An 18,208-nucleotide genomic window follows, 5' to 3' on the forward strand; every position below is an offset into this window, starting at 1 on the left:
CCTTACTATCCTGTCTAGTTTACAGGAAAAAATTCATCCTCGGTATTTAGCTAAAAGGTTAACATTAAAAAGTATTCTTCCTGGAATGAAGCAAAAAGGATGCTTACATAAATGATTGAAGATGTGTAGGAAAAAAAACCCCAACAAATTAAAACCAGCAGTTGACTCAAGATTGTTGGTTTAGAGATTCTCTACAATACCCACTTTCTTGTACTTTTTTTGTTACTTGATACACAGACTCCTGTTGTGCCTTTTTTAGGGTTATTTTGTTGTACTACATAAGGTGAACCTTTGGATAGCAGATGCTCAACAAAGCGCTTTGGCAAGGACTGAAGATGACCAAGTCCTGATGATTACTCAGTACTTAGCTTCTGCCCGAGACTGATATGAATCCAGAAATGAAGTTTTCCTTTGCCTAGGTCTACTGAGGAATGAGATTCAGGAAGGCTGTAGCCAGAATATATCTACCACACACTATTAAAGCTAGGCTCCTACAAAACCAACTGGATGTGGGCACTTCCTTACTTTTTAATTAGGAGCTTTAATATCTCTGGTGTTACACCAAGAAGAGCAACAGCCTAAATCAGGTTGGCTTCAAGTTGTCTTCGGTCTTTGCTGGCTTCGGCACATTTAAAAATTACATTTGGTATTTTATGTGAACTTGAATATATCTTTGAACCTTTGGCCTTTGATGACAATATGCTCCCATTTACCTCTCTCTATATTGATAATGACTGTCTTTACCTTTGAGGTATAGAGATCAAAGAGACAGTTTGAAGTGATCCCTAAGAAAAGAGAACCCTAGGAACTCTAAAAGTTGAAGCTTACTCAGTCCAAACCAACTTCATATTAAATGTGATATTTTTATGATTTATGCAATGCTGGTTTCTTTAAGAATTTCCTGGAAGGAACCTACATGTACCATATGTAAATCCTCTGGTCAAATCCAAGTGTGTCCTAATTCCATATGGTACAAGTGTTTCTGCTGCATTATGCCATGTAAGGTGTGTCAGACTATGTTAATTTGTGTTATTTGCACGCATGACCTGCACATGGGACAAGCCAAGGCAGGCCAAGACAACCTCACAACAGGAGACATTCACTCAGGAGCTAAAAAAGCAAAAATCTCCCAAATGCCTCCAGAAATCACTATTTCTTTTTAAAATGCCATTGAAAAAGATCTCTTTTGCTTTTCTTTTGTGTGGGTCTTTGTGCTTCCTGAAAAGTTGCATGGCCAGATGCTCTAGCTGGAGCTCTACAAGGCTTTCCTTTGTTTATTCTAATGTTAATAAAGAAGGAACCAGGAATAGCTTGAACTGCTTTATTTGAGTATTTCTATCAGTGTATTTGCCTTGATAACAAAAACCCAATACACCACCATGGACTTTTGTTTTCTTTTTTCTTCTGTTGCTTTGTTTATTGCTGAAGCATTCAGAAATATTTTTATTGCAGATTCTGTGCTCAATTTAGGGCTTAAAGTAAATATGCTCTACACTGCTACTAAAATAAAGCTTGTAGTGTAGAACCTACCAGCAGCAGAGTGTGACATGTATTTCATATTTCACAAATGTTATAAAGTCTTACTTAACAGAAAATCATGGTTTCACAGCCTAAAGCTTGTTATTTAAAAATCAACATTTTTTGGTAAATCAAGCTCAGCAGTACATAGTAACAGAAGTTTATCTCCAGTACCTCCATAATTCCCTATAGTCACTGTGTTCTCCAAGTGCCGAATAACATGTTATTGAAATGCCACCCAGCTTTGCCAAACAGGAGGAAAATGACTCAAAAAGCACTCCTCCTTTCTCGTCTCAAAGCCTATAAATACAAAACACTGTAGCGATTTATGAGTGAAAAAGAAAAGCCCACTCTTAACACATTGTTCCAACAGAAAGCTTGTTTACAAAAATGTGATATTTCTCTCAGATGATAAGTCACTCTAAGCAGAATTATTTCATACATCTTTCATGCAGATTCACTGCTGCATGTTTTGCCATAACCCATCTAAACAAGACTATCGTTCCCCTGGTCTAGACATTTATGTTGTGTTTTGGCTCACTGAATTTCACCCTCGGAAAACAAAAATCCATGTGTAGGGAAAGCTGGGTGGCTTGGCTCCCTCCAGAGCTGAAAGAGGGAAACACAAACCTCTAGGCAGCAATTCAGCCTTTGTTCATGCCTAATGTCAGCGGAGAGCCCTGCTTGCCCTACTGCCTGGAGGAGCCTACACAGAGAGCTGAGCTGCAGACCCGCGCATGCAGCAAGCCCACACAGTAGCCCAAACCTGCTCAGCTGTACCCTGCATGGGCATCCTTCCTAGCGTGGTGTTCGTGCCTTCCCTTGGTCACCCAAAGGGACCTCATCTAGCTGGGGTTGTAATAAGGATAAGTCACTGACAAAGAGCAACAGCAATTCACTTCATTAAATGATCATCAGAAGTAGAAGTGTGGATTTATAGTTTCCAGAATCCCTTGCACTGGTAAACTCAAGCAAAGCACTTATAATATAAAATCTTCGACAGAAATGTAGACCCGTTTGCAGTGCAGTTACTGCAATGGGGTAGTCGATGACCTTGGATGAGGTGTCTGGGTACCAGTTCAGACAAATATTAAGTGGAACAATAAACTTAATGGCTCTTTTGAAAAATGCAGTGTGGCTCAGACTTTAATCTGGTTTGCTTAACAGTGAAAAACATTTTCCTTCATAAGCTTCATATTTTTTCCCCTTACGTGGACTTAGTTCAATCAGAGACTTCTCACTCCGTGCTGCTGAAATAAAATGACTTAATGCGTACCTTTAAACCAGGCCATTAATCTTCTATCATTCACCTCCTGTATTATGCCTTAGCTTACAGTTAATGGAATATTTAACTGCCTTAAGAGGAATAATAAATTGAAGTCAATGCTTCCCTTCACGTTTTTATCCATAATTTCACCCAAATAAAAGAAAAATTGTTGACTGGGAACCATTGTGATGTTTCCTTAATAGCATTTTATTTGTGAGTATACAGTGTAATTCCATTTCAAAATGTGCTAGCAAAAAAAAAGGATGGCTTATAAATCCCTCAGCTTCAAATGCTGCACAAAGTGTAATACACAGAAGGGTATTTCCTTGATTATCCTGGGATACCACATGGCTTCTAGTGCTATCTGCAGGGTTCTAAAAACAAAAGCTTTTCTTACTTGATTCTGAATGATATATTGTTTAAAGCAAAGCACATCTTTGAGGACAAGTCTCCTCAGAACAGTTACAGAACAGTAGTAAAATCCAAAATTCCCTTTCCACTGCTCAAACCCAAATTTCTTTCCCCACAAAGCATTTGGGTAATAGCAAACCTTTTCTGACCAAAACCTCAGCCTAATTTTTGAAGCCTGCTGCAGACTCTGAACATAACACAACAGGCTGAAAATTACTACAGCCGGTTGAAACAGGCTGTAATGATTTTCTACACAAACTTCAGATTTATGGGCTGTTGCTTCACTCTCAACTGTCCTCTCAGGACAGGAGGAGTTTGAAGTTTGATCCAGTGAGGAAGGGCAAGACTCGCTGCTCCACCAGAATATGCACATTAACAGCACTACCAAAATACTGTTTGGTGGAGATGCAGGATGAGACCACTACATGAGGAAGGTAATTCCCCTCTGGAACTACCCCAAAGACTGTCCTTACACACAGAGCACAACCCAGCAGCAGAGTGTTTCCATCCCATCCATCCCTGCCAGTGTTAAACACAGAGCTTTGGGCAACATGGTCTAGTGTGAGGTGTCCCTGTCCATGGCAGGGGGATTGGAACTAGACGAATTTAAGGTCCTTTCCAACTCACACCATTTTATGATTCTATGATTCTCTAATTACGTTTGCTAAAATTGTGCACAAGTAAGTCTTATGGTTTTGGTGTACCCTGCCTGACCTGCCATTGTGCCACAGCTTTTAGAAAAATTAAGCCAAAAAAAATCCCAATAAAGTCTTCCAGAATGCTGGTGTTAAGTACATGAGCAGTTTGAGGCCAGTTTTGCAGCGTGTTGGGGAATGGCGGTCTGTCCACAAGTTTCTTGGGATACTACAGACACAGGAGTAAGTGACCCTCTATCTGTTGAATGGTCTTTCCAAGTGGGTTAAATCACCCTGATAGCTTGAAGGCAGTTGCCTGGGAGCCTGGCTGGAAACATTTATGTGTGCACTTGAGCCAAACGAAAAGCTAAGCAGCAACAATACAGTGCTGCCACAGGGCTGAGGATCGGGGCTTATTCTCCAGCGCCAGCCCAGCATCACCACCTCCAGCTGGCTCGGGATGCATGCCGGGCAGGTCGCTACGGCTTACAGGGCAGCAGAGCTTGTCCCTGCAAGTCTGCAGAAGCTTTATCATGGAGGAACACAAAATGTGACAGTTGCTTTAGGAGAGATAGTGGTGTCTACCCTAATGACCAGCTGGAGATCGTGCCCAGTCAGTGTGTAACCGACCTCTGAGGACAGATACTCAGCCTGTGCCCTGCCTGCAGCTGTCTGCCTGTTTGCTAGTGAGATTTTTTTGCTGTGTAAGACTCTCCCTTCCCCAGTTACGTGCCGGCAGCATTTTCCTGCTATGAATGCCTTTGACCTTGCCCAGATGGCCCTCACGAGTTTCAAATCCTCTCCTCATTCCTCCAGCCAGTACAATTTCTGGTGGCATGTAAGTGCCAGAAGTAGGATCAAATTGGTAGGTACAGTGTGGCTCCTGGATCTCACTAGGGCAGATTTGCTATGGAGAGCCAGGGCAATTGCACTGTTACACTGGCTTCAGATATAAATCACAATTACTGGTATTCCTTCTAAGGAGGGAATCTGGCAAAGTCAGGAGTGGGCCCAATGCCTCTGAACCAGATGGCCTTTGAAAAAGTTGTCCATGAAACCATATATTTGTATCAAGTATGTTTGAGAGGATAAACACAAGCCAGAAATTTCAAGTGCCTCCTCTCCATCCTTTCTCATCCATCCCATGGCATAGCTTCCCTTTCAGTCTTACTCAAGAACAAATTAACTTTAAAAATTATATTAACATCAACTGGATGTAAACTGCAGGATTTTTGTTGGCTTCAAGCAATAGGAAGCAGCATCACAAGTGTTATGGGGGAGGGGTGTTGGTTCGTTGGGTTTTTTCCCTTTTATCTTTTTTTTCCCCTTTTTCCTTTCTGTTTTTAAATGGGAGATTATGAAATAGAAACAACCAATAGATTTCTTTTCTGCATACAACACACGTGATTAGTCCTTAGTATCAAAATCCTGCAAATCGCAATGCAAAAAGCAGCGCAGCCTCAGTCTGTACCAGGAACTGGCCTATTTGGCACTGATGTGGCATATGCTCCAGCTCATGGTGAGGTTGGTGGCTGGATCATGCCCAGGTTCTTAGTGGCCACCGTGCTGCAGTTAGCATCTGCCAGCTGCTGTGCCAGACTCTGCAGTGAGCCTTGGTGATGCCACAGTAATTTGTGTTGACACATGCAAAGCACACAGAAACCCTCATCACTTCTGCTGGCAGCCTTTGTCATCGCAGATGTCTAGGAAAGGATGGAGCAGGGGTGGAGACTATCAGGATTCAGAAAAATGGTCAAACCACACGACTAGAAATTGCTTGTCTCTAGTTCCCCTACATGAAAACACTTCCTCTTTTAACACTAAGCTCCCTGATGTTATTTACTTTACTTTTTGGCTTCTTTAAGGATTTAACAGGGAAAGATTTCCAGGATAGGTATAGCTATTATACTCCTTTAGATATGGAAAACCATAAACACACACTACAGGGATGTAACCACATGTCACTGTGTTGCATTCCTGTGTGAACAACTGGAGTTACACACATACTCTGATCAGAAATGGTCAGAAATCAAAATAAACCCATCAGCTGCATGCTGTTACAAATATTTTGGACTAGAGCTTATCTAATGTCCTCCTCTTCCTCTAGATTTTAAGGTTGTAAATGTTTGAGTATCTGTTGGCAATGAAAATCCAAGTGCCATAACGGTTTTTGGAAATTTCTGTTATAATCCTGAGAATAGTAATGACAAATTGCTATCAAAAGGTCAAATATTTTGTGATAGTTCAGCTCATTGGAGACTGACTAGTTAATGGAAACCCCATCCAGTTTTTGCATGTTACATACTTCCTTGAAAAATTTTACTTTTAACTTCTCTTGCTCCTGTGACATTTAGAGAACATGGATTTGCCTTTCCTCCAGAGTTTACTGAGATAGATAGAGAACAGTAGCAGTGGAAGATGGTATGTGACATGGGATGGATAAGCAAGGAAAATATTGACAGTAGCTCAATATACACAGCACTGAGGGGTCAAATGGGCTAATACACATTGGCATGAAGTTATCAGCATTTCCACCATGTATGCGGTGCTTTTCAGAAGCAGAAGGCAGAGACTGCAGAGCATCACGTCTGCACTGCCATTCAGAGCACCAAGAGCAATCACGCAAGCCCTGACAGCATTTTGGTAGGCACGGCCTGTTGTGATGAGTTGTAATCAGCGTTTACTTCATGGGCAAAAAGAGCTCTGAACTCAATGACAACAGAAACACAATTTTTCCCCTTGATTTCTTTCCTTTTGTGCTCCTAAAGTGGCTTCTTTTCATTTCAGCCCAAGGAGACCCCAACTACGGTTCACTTAAATCATGACACAGCTAGGAAAGAGCAACTCCTTTCCACCAAATCCAGCTCCTTCTGGAGCCTTTAACACTTAACCCTGGCAGTCCCTGCTTGATGATAAATCACAATTATGCCAGTACTTACTGCTCAGGAAAAAATTGTGTATAGTAGGTTTTATGTGCCAAACTGTCGATTCTAATCTCTTACTATTGTAATTTAGTGATCATAAAGGTAATAGGTCTGTTAGACCCAAGCATGCTGCAGATGCATTTTGTGTTTTGTAAATTCCAACCACCTCTTCTGCTCATCTGGTAGATGCTATGAACAACCAGACATTGAATTTGGGCGTAAGTATTGGATTTCTATCAGTTAAACCTGAATAAAACACATTTTGCTAAGTTTTGAGTCCACTGCTATTTGTTCTGTATGTAGAATACAGTTATTGTAAAAAAATCTATAAAAGCACTTTTAAAAGACAACACCAGGCAGATCTAAGTAAGTACCAATACTCAGTAGCAGCCTGGACTCTGACCTTTCCAAGATACTACCATTGATATAAACCAGCAAAACTCCTATATCCATTAAGATTAATGTGGTTTTACTTAGCCCATATGCTGTTCTTCTAGCATTAGACAGATGTAACGGCATGACATCACCCTAGGAACTAGCTTAACTTTTAAAGATATAAACAGCCCCACTGAAACCGGGGAGAGCTAAAGCACGCACTAAAACACAGCACATATTTAAGTGGTTTGTTCAGTTAGGGTTATAGCTGTGAAAGACAGACTATGAGTTAAGGCTTCAGTTGTTTCCAGCACGGCTGAGCAAGAAATCCAGCCCTGGGATGTGTAACAGACACAAGTGAGAAAAGAAGGGGGTGTTCAAGGCTGGTGTTCATCCTAAAGGCAGGCAGATAGTGAACAGGGTGCAATGCTAGAGGTTAACCTGAACATAGCACTGAACTGACCAATGTCAGCTGCATGACTCAATTTAGGTCCCCATACTGCACAGCCATAGACATCATGGAACAGGTAGCAGCTGTCTCATACCCAGTCACTGAAGGATTTATGAACTGCTGGAACCCCCGTTTATCCTGTCTGCAGGCATCACATGAGCAGGCACTTTCAAAGCAACCTAGCAGAGCGGTTTTGGGGCAAAGAGCCATCTGAAGAGCAAAGAGCAAGACGAAGATACTGCTCTTAAATCAAACAGGCAGTGTTTCAGGGACCCTGTCCCTGCCCTAGTGCTGCTATGGCCCAAGCCTGCCTGCAGCCATGCAGGAGTGACAGTGTGTGGTTGTGGCTGGGGCAAATGGTCACTTCTGGCAATTGTGCTCCATTACAACCACTTCATTGCAACATCCCCAACACCTGAAGAGCTGCGATTTGATCAGTTCCTGCACTGATATTAACAGACCCACAGCCCATGATACAAATGATGTCTGAGACGGGAAAATTCCAGTGGCTTTTGCTTTAAGGGTTCTAACAGTTTTATTTCTCCTGCACAGATTATAGAGCAATTTCACTGTCTCAGGTTTATAAGGTGAATAGAAAATTCAGTTTCAAGTGATTTGGTTTAGATTTCTATGTTAAAATAGAGCCAAAACATAATGGAACATTGCTGTCATCTAAGGGCTCTTTGGTGTTCTTCATGAAAGGAGCTCAGTTTAAAAAGGCATGAGTACCTACAACCTAAAATATCTCAGCACATTCGACAACCTCATTGAAAACCTCAGCAGAGGTCTGTTCTCGATTTTACAGATGACAATTGAGGTAGAAAATGTAGGGTTGGGATGAGACTTCTCCCACTGACGTTCGCAACTTTGTTTAAAGAAGTCTTCGCCCAACAGTTTTGCTCGTATCCGGTATCAGCAAAGCGTCTGGGCATATGCTGAACCTTAACTGTGTGTTTCCTGATTAATTCTTTGCCAGTTCCTCACAGGATCCTCTGCCCTAAAAATCTTTGATGATTTGGGGCTTGGATTCACACAGAATGTGGCACACAAGTGAGAAAGAAAAAGCGTGTGATGGTTTCTTATTTATTTCTGGTTTGGTGGCATTTTCTATGGCTTTCTTTAGGTGTTCAATAGACCAGCCTTATCTGCCTTATCATCTACCCAGATAAATAAAACAACCATTTGCATATACCATGAAATAGGTAACTGAAGCAACAGAAAACCCCAAAGTATTGCTGATGCTGTTGCTCCTCTTTGGTTGTTTTATGCAAAGATTCAGCCATAGATATCAAAAATGGTGTGTGGGGTATGAGGAATTAATGAAGAGCAAGCTGCTGGAGACCACAATACACACAGTACTTAAATGGTACCAAGTTCCCAAGTCTCACAGCGTAAATGAAGATGTCTCATTAAAAAGACGGTATATGGAATCCTTTTTATCAATCACTTGCTCTTCTACTTCCCCCTTTTCTCCCCTCAGTGTTTTGGTTTGTGATCTGCTTCCAAAAAGCTCAAATTCTCTAGCTGGGAAAGTGCAAAATCAAATTTCAAAGTTAATACCTGATTTTCACCTTTGTGTATATTTTATTTTGCCATTTTCATTTTTAGCTGCAGTGTAATTTTTTTCCCCTCTCCCTTGACAAATTTTGCTTGGAAACACATCTGAAACTTCACAGGTTTTATTCCCTTTTCCCCGACTGTCCTAATCCTTCTAACACATAATTTTGAATTCTTTGTGGTTATTGAACTGCTTCTCTATTCATCTTTGAACCATCTTGCTGGCTGAGAAATAGACTGCAATACTATCGTAATACTGAGTAACGAGAGGTAGTTAAATGATTAGCACCTGAAAACTCACCACAAATCTATCACCGTGCAGTTAACAAACACAGCAAATTGTTTGGTTTTTTTTTTTTTTGATGGTGGAATACACTGGTATGAAGGGAAAGCTGAATGGAGCTGAATTGTTCTCCTTGAAGCACAAGGAGAAGTTTCATTTCTAAGACAAAAATAACAGCCAACATCAAAATATTTAAACTCAATTTCTAAAATAAGGACTTTGCTACATATCCTGCATGGCTACTGCCAGGGCTGGTTGAATTTGGTGCTGCTGAGGCCACAGCAGGAAGATGACATGGCGACTGCACCACTGCTTGGGTACCTCTGCCCTCACTCCCGCGTCATTAGTGTGGTGAACATTCCCAGAAGAACAGGATTTCAGAAACCCACACTACCCAGCCTACACTCGTCATGTTTGAGCAATAACCACCTTGAGTGTACCATAAGAGCAGCAGCATTTACCATCTCCCCTGCTTCTTGCCCTGTATCAGGCACTGACTTATTCAATGACCCACCTGCCAGGTGAGGAAATACAAATCCAGTATTATTTTGTTCTCTTACAAGGATCAACCTGCAATCTATTCTGTTTAACAAATCCGTAGTGTTATTAGCTGAACATCTTCACTTTTGGCTGACCCCTACCTATAAACTATTCATAGCAAAGAAAACCAAGAGATAAAATATATCCTTCTGCTTCTGATGTAGATAAATATGATCATATAAAATTACTGCTTCATTTACGGAAATTGCCTTTCAGTTGTAAGAGAGATATGTGTGTCCATGGTAGCTCTCTCTTGATCACATATTATTATTTGAATTGTCATCTTGGTGATTCACAGTATGCACCCTGAGAATTCTTCCAGTTACATCTCTTAGTAACATCTCCAGAGTGAACTAATTATGCACGCAAAGACGACTCAGAGAAAAACTGCTAACAGATAATCCAAAACCCCAGTTCTGAGGTTTTCTTTCCTTTCCTGCAACTGTTACAATATTTTTTTTTTCCATTTCAAACCTCTAGATTTTAACTCCATTCACCTCCAGTCCCTGCCTCCACAGTATCTTTCCAAAGAAATGATGCTAATAACGGAGGAAGCTCTAACCATTGATTTCTTTTTGGCTATGCTGAGTGAGAGAAGCACAAGATTTCAAAACCTGACCAGTAAAGACATCTTTGCCTTCCCCCCTCAGCACCCAGGAGGAATTAAGGAATGTGTAATAAAACAGATAACAACAAAATTAGAGACTACAGAAAGCTGGAATTAGTTTTGGGTTTTTTTTTTCTTTTAAATAGGTTTTAAAGGGTAAAAGCCCAGAGATGACATATTAGTGGAACACAGAATATTACCAAGCTATATAAGGAGAAATTCATATTGCTTCCATTATCGGTCTTCAAATTTCCTGAACAGTGCAGGAATGCGAGGTGATTACATAATGTTTTTATCATACAAAGGTCCTAGTACTGAGCTGTCAGATTAAGTGTAAAGTTTTGGTTAGCAGTTAGCAAAACATCCAAGGTAGGACCATCGCTTGCTCCCGCTCTCTGCCCAGAGAGAGACCCAAGGACCTGCAGGCTCCCAACGCTGCCAGCCCCCATGACCCTGCTGTACTATGAAGGCAGCAGACTCCACATCAATTGAGAGAATATGACAGAGAAAACAGAATACAACATTCCTAAGAGGCCGTAAGGCCAGACCCTACAGTGCTTGGGCCAGTGCCATTTCATGAAGCGCTACAGCACTGTATTAAGACTTGCACCGGTATTCAGAGAACAATGCTGCACCAGACAGCTCAGTGCACACACCTTTCCCATCTACTGCTTTTTTTTCTTCTCTTTTCCCCCCTTTTTTTTTCATCTTTTTCTCCCCCTTTTGTCCTCTTCCCCTTCCCATTTTTCACCCTTCCCTTCTTCCTTCCCCCCCAACTTCCCATTGCCTTTCCCCATCTTTTTTCTGATTTTTCCCCTTCCCCCCCTTGTGTCATTTCTCCTCCTCTTTCCCTTTTATTATTCCTTTTTCTTCTCTCCCCCGTTGTTTTCCTTCCCCCCCTTTTTCTTCCCCCTTTTCTTTTTACTTTTTTCCTCTTCACCCTTTTTCTCCTTTATTCTTCGCTTTTTTCCTCTTCACCCTTTTTCTCCTTTATTCTTCGCTTTTTTCCTCTTCACCCTTTTTCTCCTTTATTCTTCGCTTTTTTCCTCTATTATTCTCCCCCCCCTTTTCTCTTTTTCCTTTTTTCTTTTTCCCCTTTTTTCTTTTGTCCTTTTTTGTTCCCTTTTTACTCTCCCCCTTTTTACCTTTTCCCTCTTTTTTTTTTTCTTGTGGGTTTTTTATTTTTTCCCTTTTTTCCTTTTTTCTTTCTCCCCTTCAGTTTTCATTTTTCCCCCTTTTTCCCTTTATCTCTTCCCTTTTCTTTTTCCTTTTCCCCTTTTCCCTCTTTCCTTCCTTTTTCCCCCTCCTCCCTTTTTTCTCTTTCCCCCTCCTTTTTCCTTTACTTTCCCCCCCTTCTTTCCCTCCCTTTTTCCATTCCTTCCCAATTTCCCTTCCCCCCCTCGACTTCCTCCCCCCCTTCTTTCCCTCCCTTTTTCCATTCCTTCCCAGTTTCTTTTCCCTTTTCCCCTCCTCAATCTCCCCCTTTACGCTCTCCCTTGCCCCCACCTTTTATTTTCTACCAACCCCCCCCCACCCCATACAGGCTCTCAGACCAGAAAGATTGTTATAATTGGAGGTGGAGGGATCTGCCTGCCTTGCAATGCCATCCCAGCAGTTCTACTGTGAGCATTTCCCTGTTTGGCCCCCCATTTCTCTGAAGTTCCCTGATGGTGATGGTTTTTCCTATGGTGCAATGTTTCCTTAGACAGATGAATCCTGACTGCTGGTATTTGCAAATCATCTTTAACAGCATTGTACAACAATCATTCAAAAATGTAGGCACATTCTTCCTTTCCTAATCAATAGCTAAAGCAATTGACAGTAAAAGTCAAATAGGAAATGATGAGAATATAAAAGGTAAAATTGCCTCAGAATGCCACTCTCTGAAGTCCGTAAGTGACTGATTTCATTACAAGTTATTTCCCTAGGTTTGGGCTTTTCTCAGTTGCTGATGATTTTATTTTCACGTTTAACAGATTTTAATCTGTGAAACATTTCTGTATCTGAATGAATCTGGAGATGCTCCTTACAAGGTTTACTTCCCAATAAACTTGTGTAGACTTTTCCCAAGTTGCCAACGGGCCTGTCATTTCAACTTTAGCACCAGACTCTCAGTAACAGTTAGAAACGCTGTACCCTCATGACAGCTTTACAGCGCAGTAATTTCACTTTGTCCGTAACCTTGAAGAAACTGCAATCCAGATTACTACTGTCGCATTGGAATGCACAGGTTTTCTTTCCTATATTAGTCTACAGAGCTATAAGTGAGATTAAACAAAACGTAAAGGCTCGGGAGCCCAGGACAATGACAAGAATAAGTCAATACAACTCCTTTGACATACATACACAGCTCTTTGTTGCTTCTCACCTGCCAAAGTTGTTGCCCTTAATACATAAAAATGTGTACAACTAAGCATGGCAATAAGTGAGTGAGACAATCTCTACATATACTACAATACCACATAAACTCTCCCCTTCCCCCTTCCCCCCATTTTCAACTCTCAACAGAAGATACTGACTCTGCTGAATCCATCATTCATTTAACAAAATCTTTCAACATGGCAAACAAAACAGTGAGAAATGTTTGGACCAACTCCCAAGTTGTGGTTTTTTTTTTTTTTTTTTTTTCCTGGGGGGGTATTTTTTGGTTTTTTTTTTTGTGTTTTTTTTTGGGGTTTTTTTTTTTTTTTTTTTCTGGGGGGGTGTTTTTTGGTTTTTTTTTTTTTTTTTTTTGATTACTTGAGTCTGGACATTTTCACAGTGAAAATCCTGGTTTGGGTTGGAATGGACCTTAAAACTCATTCAGTTCCAACCCCCTGCCACAGGGACACCTTCCACCTTCGTCCAAGTTGCTCCAAGCCCCTGGAGCACTGCCAGGGATGAGGCACCTGCAGCTTCTCTGGGCAACCTGTGCCAGAGCCTCACCACCCTCGTATGTAATAATACATTCCCGTAAGTGACTATGAGCTTTTCCAGCACTATTTGCGTACAGAGAGAGTCCAACTAGAAAAGGATAAGAATAATTTCAAGCACAGAGTTTCCCTCAGTTTGGAGAAACCAGCTGCAAACTTGGCTCATTAATAACAGAAGTGCAGACTACACGTCTGCCTGTGACTGCCTGGACCCTCATTGCAATCGTCTTCATGCCCTGCTCTGAGATCCTTGGAAAGGCACCAAAAATACAAGGGCCCCTGCATGCACTTCATCTGAACTTGTCTATGTAGAAATAAAAGTTGTGCAAATAACACTGGGCGATCACAACAAATGCAAGTATTTGCTTGGATAAGACACAGCGTTTAGAGAGTACCAAGAACTTTACATGCAGCTCTGGCACCCAAACCTCATCACTAACTTAAATAAGTCACTGTAAAATGATATTTTGAAAGCCCTCAATTTACAACTCATTTTATTTGAGCTATTCTTAGCAGCCCACACACCAAGTGGAATACTGCCCATATTCACTTCTGAAAGCTGTATTGCTCATCTTGTGAAGATAAAGGTAAAAACCTGTCTTCATAAAGTTGGCAACAAAACCAAACACGGGGGAAATGGTATTTTAAATCAGAGGTACTACAGTTTTCATGGTTAATGCAAGTCTTTAAACTTGATTTAGGTAACCCATGCCTGTGTTACTGCAGCAGGCTTTCCTCTAAGATAGTGCATTGTTTGACTGAGGGCTTGTACCTTTAAATAAGAACACTTAAAATGTATTTGATGTTTGAAAACACACACACTCATTGTCTGTACTGACTTTTAAAATTGCCACGCGGAGACTATTGAACCCATCAATGGGCTCATGCGACGGTTATAGACAGGAACACACTGACCCGATATTGAAAATATACAGGAAATGCTCTTGTTCTGGTAACTCAATTTAAGATCAATACCATTTAATTATTTACTGGTTTACCCTCTCACTGATAGTACAACTACTACTATTGTGTGGAATAGATAAGGAAGGCTCATCAGTATTTAGCAGATGCTGCACACCATATGACAGGCTAAAGTTCACACTTGCTAAGCAGCTTTTAATACATCCTAAGGAGAACACCCTGACTGAAGACTGACTCATCCTAGGAAGTTGTGTTTCCCTCTAATTGGTAGCAGAAGCCACTCCTACGAGGCACTGGGTGGAGTGGAAAGACCTCAAACTCATCACAGCAAGGCAAAATTATCTCAGGCATGGAGCAGCCCCTCCAGCTGTCCTACCAGCTCCCTGTTAGTGTGGTTTCAGCTGAGCAAATGTGCTGAAGAACCAACGAGAAAACTGGTACAAATGACTACGAGAGAGATGATCCATGAACTGTCGGATTCAGGGAATGCTCTTTGTAGGTTTTTCTGGGAAGGAGTATGAGCTGAACCTTCTCCTCACACATACACTGAGATGGAAGCTATAATGGAAAGATTTCTTCAAGAGGCATTTCACAGATGCTTCATGTCCCAGGGACTTTCTGTGGGACAGCATTATCACTTGTCACTATGTATTTAAGAACATTATGGAAGAAAATACATGCTGCCATTACAATTTACAGAGCAGACACCATCAATACTTCACAGGCAGACTTGGCATAAGCTAGAGCTCAAGGATTACTTGAGGTTTTTTTTGCTTTTGCCTTGCTGTTCCATCAATTAATTAGAACTTGGAACTGAATTCTGTTTTTAAGGACACTCGGAAGTCAGTGGCACAAGTCACTTCACAGTTTCACACCTCCTTTTCTCCAGCTGTACAATATTCAGAAAAGTACTGGATCATACAGGAGATGTGAGGTGAGCTTTCACCACTACCTGTAGAAGACTTTTTAGACATTAATTACATCTTAGATTTGGAGTAGCACAGATCACTTTGAACTATGCAGTCTGTGCTCAGTGCTCTGAAGAGTAACAATTTTCAAAGTAATTGATTGTTCTTTCCACTAAAAAAGCCTGTGAATACTCATGCTCTGGATTAAGAGCCACTGGTACTCCCATTTCAAAACCCAATAGGTTATTATCCACAGCATTTACATCTGCCCTATCTGCCTATTCAGCACCACAATGAGCAAGCCTACTTGGGCTCTTTGTACAGTTTTCTTCTTTAGAGCTGGACAATGCTTCTTCCCAGAGGCTCTGTTTCTGCACACAACCCAGAACTCATCACGCCAGCCAGTGGCTGGTCTTTTAGGCTTCCTGGGCAGAACGGCACAACAGAACCGTTATTACAGTCAAAACTTCGCTTTAACCTGCTCGCTCCGCAGATGGGACTGTTTTAACACATCAAGCACAACCTGAGCTCAACAGAACAGCCCCGGGAGGCATCCCCACGCCGCCAATGCGCTCAGCACCGCAGCAAACACGACTCTAACGCCCCGCTCCCCTCAGCACTGCGCGCGGGAACTCGCTTACGCGCCCCGCCCCGCCACACGCGTCGTTCTGATTGGGCAAGGCGCTTGGGACCGCTTTGAAGGAGCAGTGCCTACGTGAGCGGCGTGTGTAGGGTTAATGGCTGCCTGCCCGGCGGGTTGGCGCCGCGGCGGTGGGGGGTGTGAGGCCGCCCAACATCACACCGGGACCCTTTCACCGGCCTTCGCCTGTGGAAGGCTCGTGTTTAGTAGTGACACGACTCCATTTAACGTGTGTTTAGGCGAAATGTCAAAAACTTCACAAAAAAAGGCATTTCACCCTGAGTGGTGCTAGTGCTACTGTGTGGTCTCCTTTTCCCCAACGTTTAAGCTGTGCTTGCACAATGTGGGATTCCTCTCCGCCCTACTCCCGGAGATTACTGCAAATACGTTTTTTTGACTATAGCTTCAATCACAATGAAGGCCTTGCAGCGTTTTCTATGAGTGATCAGACTGAATTAGTATAATTCACCTAGGGAATTCATTCCCGTGTAAAACTTTCGTTACTGAAAACACGTTAAAGATTATTACGGTTTCTCCATTGATTTTAGGTATGTTGGAATGCTTAAAATTTTGTGGCTGAGGTCTGGAATGGACTTTTTCTCTCCTTTGGCTGTCAGCAGCCACAAATTGCATAATTCATGTCTGTGCAGGGAATAAATATGATTGTGTTGAACAGTAAATCACAGTTAAGAATCAATACATTATAACCAAGAATGTTTATGGAGAATGTTCTCATCCCGTCTGAAATGATGTAATATGGCTGTATTTTCTCTCCATTCTCAGATTTAGTTTATTTGCTGGCAGTTTGTTACATGCAACAGTTCTGCTGGAGTTTGTTAAAAAAAAAAAAAAAAAAAAAAAATCATCGGGACACTCCTTTCTCTGTTGCTACCATACTGAACAGCTCTCAGTGAAATCCCAGGGCCAGCAAATTGAATACGCTTATAGATGTCAGTAATTCTGTCTAAAGATTACTTATATCCCTCCCATTAAACCACAATGCCCACACAATTGATCAGTTAAGGAGAACCAACAAAAAAAAAAAAAAAAAAAAAAAAAAAAAAAAAAATCAGCCTTGAAGTTCACTCAGTAACTTTTCTGGTAAGTATTTCATGCAGACTTAAAGTAGAAGGAAGTAATTTTCTAGTAAAAAATCTTCCCGTGCCAAAGCATTATTCTGTCAGCTACTGTAAGGATGTTAGTAACTTTATTTAAAGGAAAAATCCACCCCATTAAAAGTACAGTGTAAACCCATGTCACAGGATAAATATAAACTGTGCAGAGCTTCAGAATGAAAGCAAATTAAAAAGTGCATTGTCATACTTGATCTTAGCAAACAGGAACATATTTTCTACTTGTAATATGCCTCTGAATACTGTTTTGTATTAGATTATAATATAGAAATGTTGTATAGTTGAGCAATAGAAGAGGGAGAGTCAAAGTATATCAAAAGAGATGATGTAGTCGTGAAACCATGTCCTATTGAAATCGTGAATTCTGCAGTTTGCTTAAGTAAAACCAGGTCTACCAGTACTAATCCTAAATGTAATCTAGAAAAGTACCTCCACGTTCCTACAAATTTCAGTTGAGCTGAATCACTTGCCTTGCTATAGTAATCTGGTTTTGACAGGCCCAAGGAAAAAAAAAAGAAAAAGAAAAAAAAATTTTTTGAGAAAAGATTTTGACAAATAATGATAGTAAGTTGGGAAAGAGATGATGATTGCAGTGCTTTGTGTCTAATTGTATGCCTGGAGTACAGAATCTTTTTTTCAGAAATAAAATGCTATGATAGCTGCCAAGTATAAAATCTATCTGTGCAGAGCATCCCCCAGAAACTTCCATTTTGAGTCATCCAAACCTTCTGAAGTAACTGTCAGGTTAAATAAATGATTAGCCTTGAGGCTAAGTTCTTAGCTTTTATTACTCAAAAAACCTGTTTTGTTTTGTTTAAAGTTATGTTTGTATTATGTAGCTACATGGACACGTACTTTAATCTTAATTTCTGCCATATTGATTTATTAATTTAAAATGTAAACTCTTCCTTTTGGTTACTGCATTTTTTTCCATTACAGAATTTTCACTGAAAATTCTTTTCAGTTGCACCTTGAGTTTAAACAGTTTAGGTGAAATAAGAGCAAGATAAAATATTAGCTCTGCTGCTTCTTTAATTCTAAGGTTTATATTTGTAATGCTAATACACTAATGGAGTTGGCTGTTGCTTGTCATAGCAGTCTCTGCTTCAGGTCAGTAATTAATTAT

This window comes from Strigops habroptila, chromosome 13 (assembly GCF_004027225.2).
Source record: "Strigops habroptila isolate Jane chromosome 13, bStrHab1.2.pri, whole genome shotgun sequence".
Taxonomy (NCBI): domain Eukaryota; kingdom Metazoa; phylum Chordata; class Aves; order Psittaciformes; family Psittacidae; genus Strigops; species Strigops habroptila.